General features: G+C 34.8%; 1 long non-coding RNA gene across 1 annotated transcript; it reads left to right on the forward strand.

Annotated features, from left to right (window-relative positions):
• The first annotated feature begins 4,062 nt into the window (after positions 1–4,062).
• Positions 4,063–9,769, forward strand: LOC142529113 (uncharacterized). Its single transcript, XR_012815835.1, has 3 exons — positions 4,063–4,280; positions 7,644–7,777; positions 9,300–9,769. It is a non-coding gene; the product is annotated as an uncharacterized LOC142529113 (long non-coding RNA).
• The last annotated feature ends 228 nt before the right edge of the window (positions 9,770–9,997 follow it).

Raw genomic sequence — 9,997 nt, forward strand, 5'->3', positions numbered from 1 at the left:
TTGTTTGCTTCATTTATTGTAATGCGGCGTCTTAACTGCTTTAGCCGAAATGCGTTGTTCTAAGCTGTATTGATTGAAGTGCGGCGTTTCATATTCAGTTGCAGTCTTCTATGTCTCTTTGTCGGTTGAATGTTCTTTCCCGAGACATGTTCAGTTGAAGGATGCTTAGTTTAAAAGCATACGGCTGAATGTATCAACTGATCGATTTCCAACTGATCAGTTTTCTTTATTAGATCAGCTGATTTCAGTTGTTAAGTCCAGTTGCTGAATATAATTGCGCGTATCAGTTGGTTCATATTTTGTCAAACGCCGGAATTTAGTTTTCAACAGTATTAAATATGATAAACTTGATAGTTTATCTTTCAATAACTTTAATAGTTCTTAAGATGACATAACTTACATCATCTTCGTTGTGTCTTCAAGAGTCACTAACAATCATTTATAAGGCTCATCTTCTGCATTTCTATGCCAAAGCTTCTCTTTTTACTGATGGGAATGTTTTCTATTCTCATGACAACAAGACACTGGTTGTTGATGATGCCCTGCTCAGTTATACTTTCAATATTCCTGTTGGAATGGTTGATTTCTCAGGCATCTCCAAGGAAAACATGGCTACTGCTCTGAAGAATTTTTGGCTTCAGGAGAAAATATGTCTCCATCTTGTTTCAAAAAATTGTTGAAGATGGAATTTCAAGTCTTGGCAGATCATGTTGTCAGAGCTATATTGATAAAGGCAGGAACCTTTGATATACTAAAAATGAGAAAGTCCAGGTGATTTCTTCCATTAGTAATGGAACTCAAGTTAACTGGGCATCTGTTCTGTTTAAATCACTATCTAAGATGGTCTAGAAGATGAGTTCTACTTGTTTTGCTCGTAAATTAGAAAACTTCTCAAGGATGCTGGTTTCTCTCACTTCTGAAAAATATGGTACTTCACCCTAACCATTTGTTCCTTAATTTATTGTAGCAAAGAAGGAAATCGAGGTCTAACAATAAGCAGCTCAAAAGCAGAAGAAGACCAAGATGAAGCTTATAACTGTGATCAATGATTATGAACAAACGGGGTATGAAGAATTCTCTACTTCCATTCAACCTCCTCCAAATCCAACATCAACATAGAAGAAAGACAAACCTATTATCCGCATAAAAAAAATCCATTTAAGATCTATCCTCCACTCTAGCACCATCTAATATTGATAATCTACCTCTACACCAAGTTTTCAAACCTGCTGCTGCTATCACTACTGTTGTTGCACCACAAGCCCCCAAAGACCTTCTAACCAAAATCACTCAAGTTCCTACCCCAACACCAAAGAGATCAACAGTTGGAAGCACAAGCTCTTTTATCATTGGTCCCAGACCAACAAGTGGAGTGGTCATTCAAGATCGGCTTCCAGAATCGACTCGTTATGGAATTAAGGAACCAGTTTCTGCTGGTAAAAGCAAAGGAAAAATGTATGTTCTTTCTAAAGAACCAGTGGAAACATGCCCCAAATCTTCTGTTCAAATGGCCATCAACCTTCACATGGAAGAAATTAACATAAGAACATATTTCATATTTTGATGGCGGTTGAATATCTGAACAGTTTAGCATCTATTAGTGTTCAAGACCAAGGGTGCCTATGCCAAGTCTCTGAAATATGAAAAATTGATGTTCGCTTGCTGCCAAAACAACTTCTGTCATAGAAGAAATGAACAAAAGAAATTACATATTTTTTAAGATCAAAATTCAGAAGCTGAGTGAAACACTGGCTATTCTGAACTCCAATTATGATTTCCAAGGTTCATCTTCCTTTCATGATCAAGTAGTGATCACTTATCTCTATTTTTCTGATTTCAGAACTTTAGAGATGGCTGTCATGGTTATTGAGAAGAATTTGAGTGGAGATATCATGGTCGAAATTCCAGAACAGTTCAAGTTGAAGCAAGTTGAGAGAAGAACCAAAGCGCCTCCAAGGAATGAGGTCTCCAGTACTCTTGCACAATCACCTGCACTAGTTGTTGCTGCTGCTGCTACTACTGATCCTGCTCCAACACAGCCAAATTCCTCTACACTTTTATCTGTTCGAGAATTTTCAGCAGTAGAAGAAGTGATCAATTCTATTGTTCAAAAGCTGACGCGAAAGCCACTATTGATGCTCCATCTGTTGCTGATGATGATTTGATAGCTTTTATTGTGCCTTTTATTGTCTCAATCACCCTTGCAAGTGAAAAACGGCTTGCTGATGCTTCCCTATACCAAGAAATTGTGCTTCTTGATCTTGAAATGTTCTCTGTTGAACATCAACAATAAATAAGGGAAATATTGTCTCCTGATTTGGAACCAAATATACTTGTAACTACAGATATTGTTCAAATACCTACTGAACCAGAACTTCCTATTGATCCAAATACTACCCTGGTCCTGCAGTGTGAGAATCCAGTTGACACTTCCTTTAAACAATATGTATGTGTTGCTCGCTTAACTGAGATTAAAGAACGCATGGATATAACATCTACATCTAATGATAATCAAACTGTCCTAGAAATTCGGATGGAAGATGTTAAGCGCATCTGCAACAAAATCATTGAAGTCATCAAGGGCATTACTTTTGAGCAGGTTGCTGCTAAATCTACTTTTGATTTATTCAAAGAACGTCAGGCTAAACAAAATTTGTCTATCAACAAAGACGTGACTAAGACGACCTTTCAGGTTTTTGGTCTCAAATCCAACTTTGTCAAAACTCGATTAGATGTCATACTAGCTCATACTGATCTTTCATTTTCTACAACTACCCAAGCATACTCTCTTCGTTCACTCGATTCCAAAGTCTACGCTCTAGATGCTAAGCTTGATGATCAGTCTTAATCTCTTCAGACTTCGGATAACCGAGTTGGCAACCTTTCTGATCACTTATTTTAATTTATTCATCTTGAAAACCCACACTTTTCCAAACCCATAAACAGATGGGTCAGAGAAAGCGCTGCAAAAAAAAGGGACGAAGATGCAAGAAAAAGATCAGAATCAGAACCTATACAAGATCAAGAAAGTGAAGAGGATGAAATCAATGATGAGGAGTAGACTGAAAACAACATTTTTTTAACCTCAATTTTAATTTGGCTACAATTACTCTATACATTTTTATGATCTTGATGTTCTCACTTTTATTATTTATGCTTTTATCTTATTTTTATCTGCTTTATAATCTTCTGGTTTTGACATCACCGTAAAAGAAGAAATTGTTAAAGAAATCTTAATTGTGGTGATGTACTACTTAAAAAAAACCAAATCTTAGGCAATTAGAACTTTAGTTCTAGTGAACCAGAATTGTTCGGTTTGGCTAATTGTCGAGTTTTGCTAATTTTATGATTAAGGATAACCAGAACACTCACTAATAAAAAACTCCAGTAGGCAGTCAAAATCAGACATCAACAATTCTAGAATTCATTAATTCAAAGCCGGAAGCAGCAGTCATCCTGCTAGTTTCTTTTAATAACATGTCAGACAAACATCAAATCATATAATCTTCAATAAAAGACCTTTTTATCCGTTTTGTTTGTACTATCTATCAGATGATGTCTTTATTTAACGTGTCCGTTTATATATAATAGTACAATTTTAAAGGGGAAAAAACACGGTTGATTCCATCCTACATGTAGGGGCACTACCCCCATGATAGAATCAAGGGCCCAAATTTAGTCACACATACATGGGGTTCACTAATTTTTTTAAAATCACATATGTGTGTGAATCTTGTCCATCAAAACCATGTGAGGGCAGTGCCACCACATGTAGCATCGAATATACGAAAAAACACAATCAATCAACAAGAACATTGGTTGTTGACGTGCAAGTGTATTAAATTTGAATTAATTACTGCTAATAAAAACTCTCTGAGTAGGAAAAAAGTAATTGTAAGGGTAATTTGTCTAAAATAAATTAATAAATAAAGCATAATGATATGAACACTTTTTATGTACATTGGATTGAATTCTTTTTTTATTTTTCTTTTTCCTAAAAAATAATATATTTTAAATTACGTTCCATTTTAAACAATTGAACTTGTACATTGTTCTACACAGGTTGTACATTCAATCTGAAAATCCTCAAAGACTGCCTTCATCCCTCTTGTCTGCTTCCTTGTACAGAGTAAAAAGTAGGATGAATACAAGCCGCCGCTTCGGTCTCCGCCTCATCCGAAGATGGGGCGGACGTCAGTGTGATTCAATTCGACGGAAGGTGTTACTTACACCGGTGACCGTGGCGGCACCGGTCGTCATGACAAAGTCGATGGACTGGGGTATTTTATATTAATTTTTTGTATATATTGCATATTTTACGTTGAAGTTTATCTTTTTTGGCATTATTCAGTGCGTTTACTGTGTATTGTGTTAGAATCTACTCTAGAATAAGCTCTGCATTTTTACCTTCTCCGTTTGATGTCAGGTGTAAAAGATGGTTTATATTTTTCGCGGCTGCAACGCAATTTAGTTTCGTATTGGAATATGCTGAATGAAAGTTAATTCTTTCACTCTATGCTTCCTGGAACGAATTTTAATGTTGTATTATGCTCATGGAGCTCATGTTTTCTTCGAATGCCTCGAGAACCGATAGAATGGGATGCCCATTGTTGTTCCACAGTTTCATTCTTTTCGAAAACTAAGGACAAAATTAAGTGGAAAGACGAAAGAAACATGTGGAAAAATAAGGAAATAAAAAATGATTATATTTTAAGAAAAAGATTAGAAATGATGAATAAAAAAGAGTTTGAAAAAGTAAAGGATTTTTGTCCTAGAAAGATGGAGATCATGATAATTTGTCTTATCAGAAATGGTATTAAATATGATAAACTTGATTCTCGATCTTTCAATAATTTAATAGTTCTTAAGATGAAATAACTTATATCCTCCTCGTTGTGTCTTCAAGAGTCACTAACAGTGCACTTATCTCTTATTGAGTTGATTATTAGGTACTATTGATTAATAAATAACTTCTTTAAGGAATGTCTTCACACACATATGTCATTCCTTTGACGATATTCAAAGTAGGAGTTGTATTTTTTTTATCTTATTGTTTTTATTAACATTGCTATTTGCCAATTTTTATGGGTAAATTTACTAATTAAATCGTTTATATATAGCTGCAACATGCTTTAACAGCTTTTCATGATGAGTCAAAATTTTCATTTAGATTTTTAACAAAAACTGTATAGATCACCCTGTGACCACTCCGTCATATTGCCAGCACACTGACCACAATGACTCTTCCTGCAAACCATCATAGGGCTCATTCAATTTCAAAGATGGTGCATTTTAGTTGATTTATGAATTCTGCTAAATTACAAATAACTAGAGAATTCATTTTTGACCTAGTTAATGAAAGCTCAGATGCCATCCCCCTAAGCACATGAAAACATAATTTTTGTCCTCGTCAAACTTCCAATACCAAGGGCAGTCGCCCCTGAAGCCAAAAAAATGACATTTACACGTAATTTTTCTAACAATCATGTTTGACCCCCTTAATTCTTTTGATTTGTCCCCATCTTAATGGCTCGCCCTCCCTTTCCTGGAAATCCTTTGTCCACTCCTGCCTATACAGCCCTTTGACAGAGTGCTGAGTTTGCATAGAGTTATAGATTCTATCAACTTTGTTGCTAAGAACTCAAAGCATGCATGTATGAAAATAAGTAGATTACACAAATCTGCATGGACAGCGACAAAAAAAATTTGTCTATCTATTTTTGGAGAGCTAATTGTGAATTTCAACTTTGAATTTTCAAGAATAACATTGTAATAGTGTGTATTTTTTTGTCAAAACACGATAAAAAAGATTTGAACAATAAAGCAACAATACTTGTAACACTGTTTCCTAGACTCAATCAATGTTCACAAAATCCTAGATGTTCTTGTAATCTTATTTACTGTAAATCCTAATGTAATCCAGTCTGTATTTAGCATAAACCAAGCAGCTTTAAAATGCAACGATTCAGTTATATGTGTGAATGCAGAGAAAATTATGACTAATTTGGGATTTGAGTAAGATAAAGCCAAATTTTCCAGTCCATCCTTGTCTGATCCCTTCTGTCAGTTTTTCCATTTGTCTAACCCTTAATACATATGAACAATCATAAAGCAACAATAACGGTAACATTGTTTCATAAACACAATCAAGGTTCACAAAATCGTAAATGTTCTTGTAATCTTAGCACAAATTCTAATGCCATCCAATCTGTAATTTGGTGAAAAACATTAAATGAAATTGTCCAGTTATATGTGTCCAAATTCATTGAAAGCTATAGCTAACAATTGTTACAATTCTAACTAACTAGCAAGGGCTTTCAGTTTTCCAGTCTCTTAAGTCAGACCCCCCTGTAAGTATATATATCTCTTCCCAGAATTATATGTTTTTGCTTCCCTTTGATTTCCTTAAATCACCAAAATCAGTTCTTTTTCTCCACTTCTCTGCAACTCTATTTACCTTTGTGCTAAAAACAACAAATGGAAAGAGGCGATTTTGTATGTATTTATGTGATTTTCTGCATGCACATCTTCCTTTTCCTATATATAATTGAATGTATGTCAACTTACTCTGGGAGTCTAGGGTTTTGGTTAGATCAATTCATTTACTGATTTTTATGTGTGTTATATATACGCCCATCTTTTCTGTGTGGGGTTCCTTCATATCATTACATCGGGTGTTTCTCATTTGAATTTTGAGCAAGGTTTTATTATTCTTCTGGCCTCTTTCACTCAAGTGTCATTTTGATTAACTATCCAGGTTGATTTAGTCTTTTTTTCTATTGTTTTTGTTTGAATCACTCATGGGGTTTATTCTTAATTATTGATTTTTTCTGGGTTTCCCCAATTGTTATGTGTTACTCACTGATATTAAGATACATTAGATGATCTGAAGCATTGACTAGTATTCATAAATCTTTTCCCTTCTTTTTGGCTTTGGAAGGTGCGAAAGCAGATGGCTGTAGTTTTGGGCTTCCGGTGACAAAACTAATGTTAAAAAAATTGTGTTCACAAATCTGGTTTTTTGTGTATTCTTGTATTACTGATGAATGTGCTCTGTTTTTGTGATTGATTTGATTTGGTAAAATTTTGATGAAAGTCTGTTTTGTTTGTTTAGATTTAGCAATGCATAAGAATTAGGTCTGGTTAGGTTTTTCGCGCCAATTCTGTTTGCAGATTTCAAAAGTTGGGTAACTTTTTGTATTCTGACGTGGTCTGGCTTGGAGCTTAAATATTTGCCTAATTTAGTTTTCCGTTAGTTGGTTTGTTGTTGTTGCCTTATTATAAATGTCGTTGTGATGTTTCCGTACAATTCATTCAATGTCATTTGCTGGAGATGGACTTACATGATGACTTAAATCACAACTTTCAACGACATAATAGGAAATGAAATCCCAGATAGCTGTTGTGCATCATATTTGTCGTTATGTTACTTTTTGAAACATAAATCTTTCTTTCATGTCTTTCGTCGCATATATTAGGTCATGGTTCTACGTCCCCATATTTTTGTGATTGCACGTTTTTTTAATCTATTTTTCTTTTCTAGAAATCAGCTATCAAGATTATTGGTTGTCGCATTTCTGATCATAATTTTAGGGATTTTAAGATTGACAGTGTTGTCTGTTGACATTTTGTATGGTATGCAGCCTTGGACTCCTGCGACGGCCACCAGTTTTCCAGGCGTTCCTACTATGAGTCACCCATATTATCTGACACCTGGAACCAGCACCGAGATCATTCTCAATCACCCAAGCGCCTCTGCAAGCGTGACTGATTCATGGTACTGCCATACTTAAATATTATCCCATTTATTAGTTTTTTCTATGTGGGTTATACTCAGTTATGATGAAATCCATTTGATGATCTGAAACTTTTGACAACTTGTTCCCTTCTTGCTTTGGAAGGTAGAAGGGGGTGATTAAGAGATTGTGCTGCATTTAACCAAAAAAAACCCTGAAAGATATTGGTCTATGGTTCTAGATTTCAATGATCAACTTAGTATAAATGATGAATAAGCCATAAGGTATGCATTTTGATCATAAAAATGAATAGCATCAGTGAATATTTATTCAATTTGTTTGAAAGTTGTTGCAAGTTCTGTTGTGCATGCTTAGAATTAGCAATGCACGAGAATGTAGGCCTGCTTGGGGTTTTTACGCCAACTGTATTTTCAAATTTAAAAAGTTCGGTATAGGGATAAACCTGGAGTTCAATATTTATTTTTTCAAGTAAGCTGGTTTATTGTTGTCGTCATTTCATAAATGCCTTTGGATGTCTCCAACAAAGAATTGGATGTCATCTGTTGGAAATGGATTGACATGGTTAATTAAATCATAATTTCAAATATCTAAAAGGAATGAAATACCCACATAGCAATGACACACTAGTTTTTCATTATGTAACTTTTCAAAATTTGGCCTATAACTATTCGCCACTGATATAAAAAAAAAATCATCTAATTGAATCGCAGAATTCCTTGTATGAAGTTCCATGAAAAATTTGAAAATTCTTAATCATAGTTTACTTTTGGACTATTTCCCCCTTGAATGCGTTATACTATTTCAGTTATACGCTCTCGTAATGTGTATGAACGGAATTTTTTGTGCGCATATTTTGTTATTTTCCCATAATCTATGAGTCGATCTAGAGGTCGGTAATCTAGTTTGTTGGTGGTTGTTGCATTAATTACCACATTTCAGTGACCATATGATTGACTTTGTTGACTTTTGTTCCTTTTTTCAATTCAAACAATGCTGTGGTCTTTCATTTGGTTAATGTCAAAGGTGAGAGTTTCAGTTGCGCATGCTTAGACTTGGCAACACATGAAAATCTAGGTCTGCATGGGATTTTTGCGCTATTTTCATATGCGGATTAAAAAGTTTTTTAAATTTTCTGTTCGGTTGTGTATTTTGGTTGAGCTTTAAAAAGTTTGGTAAGTTAATATTCCCATGAGTTGGTTTGTCATATATCCCATTGGGATGTCTCCAATGAACATAATGTAACCCTAAACTCTAAATGCCTAAAGAAAATGTATTCCCCGTGTGGTTCGTCTTTGTGTTACTTCTTGAAACATATTATTTTTTTAATCTCTTTTACCACGGGCAAAAGATCATATCATCGAATGGCAGATTCCGTCTGTTGATCTTCATGACCGATTTGAATATTCATTATCTTTAATCTACGTCGTGGGACTGTTTTTCCAGTTATTCGATTGTAGTTGGTATCTAGTTTATTTGTGATTCATAACCCTATTGTTTGCAAAGATAAAATTGGCGTTGCTGACTTCTCTTCCTGTGATTTAGTGCTAGGGATACCATGACATCTTGTTATCCCCCACGCCAATCTCTTTCACCAAGGACTCCAGCGGCTGCTGCTGATTTACACGAGATTAATCTATTGCCTCCTCGTACTCGGAATCAAACACAAGCCGGAATCATATTATGCCTTCCTGCACAACAAAAGCGAGCCAAAACTAGGAAGTCGCTGCCAATTCCTAAAAATCCGCCACCTCAAAATCTTGGAAGGCCCAAGCAGTTGACTCGGGATGAGACTCGCTGTATGCTGATGGATAAGGCGAGGACAGAAATCACTCGTTATCTCGATCAATGATTAGTTTTTGGCCTCTTGGAACTTTGATTATTTTCTTGTTTGCAGATTTTTTCTGCAACTGAATATCAAAATGTATGGTAGCCTGTGATATTCTTTACAGTTTGTGAGATGTGTTATTGATACTTCTGTTCTTAAAGAGTTTCTTGTGCCCAGACAGAATCAACTTCTATTGTTAAATTAATTTCATTTGCAATCTACTAAGATTTTATTTAAGCAAATGAAAAGAAATTTTGTTGCCCGACTTTTTTGGGTAAATTGGATGCCTTTTCTCTTCCAATTTACACAACTGAGTCATCATTTAGAGTATACAAACATAATTTACATTATTAAATTAGATTTTTAAAAAATAAGATAAGATTTGTACCAAGATTGTTAATAATTGTTTGTGTAT

The sequence above is a fragment of the Primulina tabacum genome, chromosome 16 (genome assembly GCF_025594145.1).
Source record: "Primulina tabacum isolate GXHZ01 chromosome 16, ASM2559414v2, whole genome shotgun sequence".
NCBI classification, from domain to species: domain Eukaryota; kingdom Viridiplantae; phylum Streptophyta; class Magnoliopsida; order Lamiales; family Gesneriaceae; genus Primulina; species Primulina tabacum.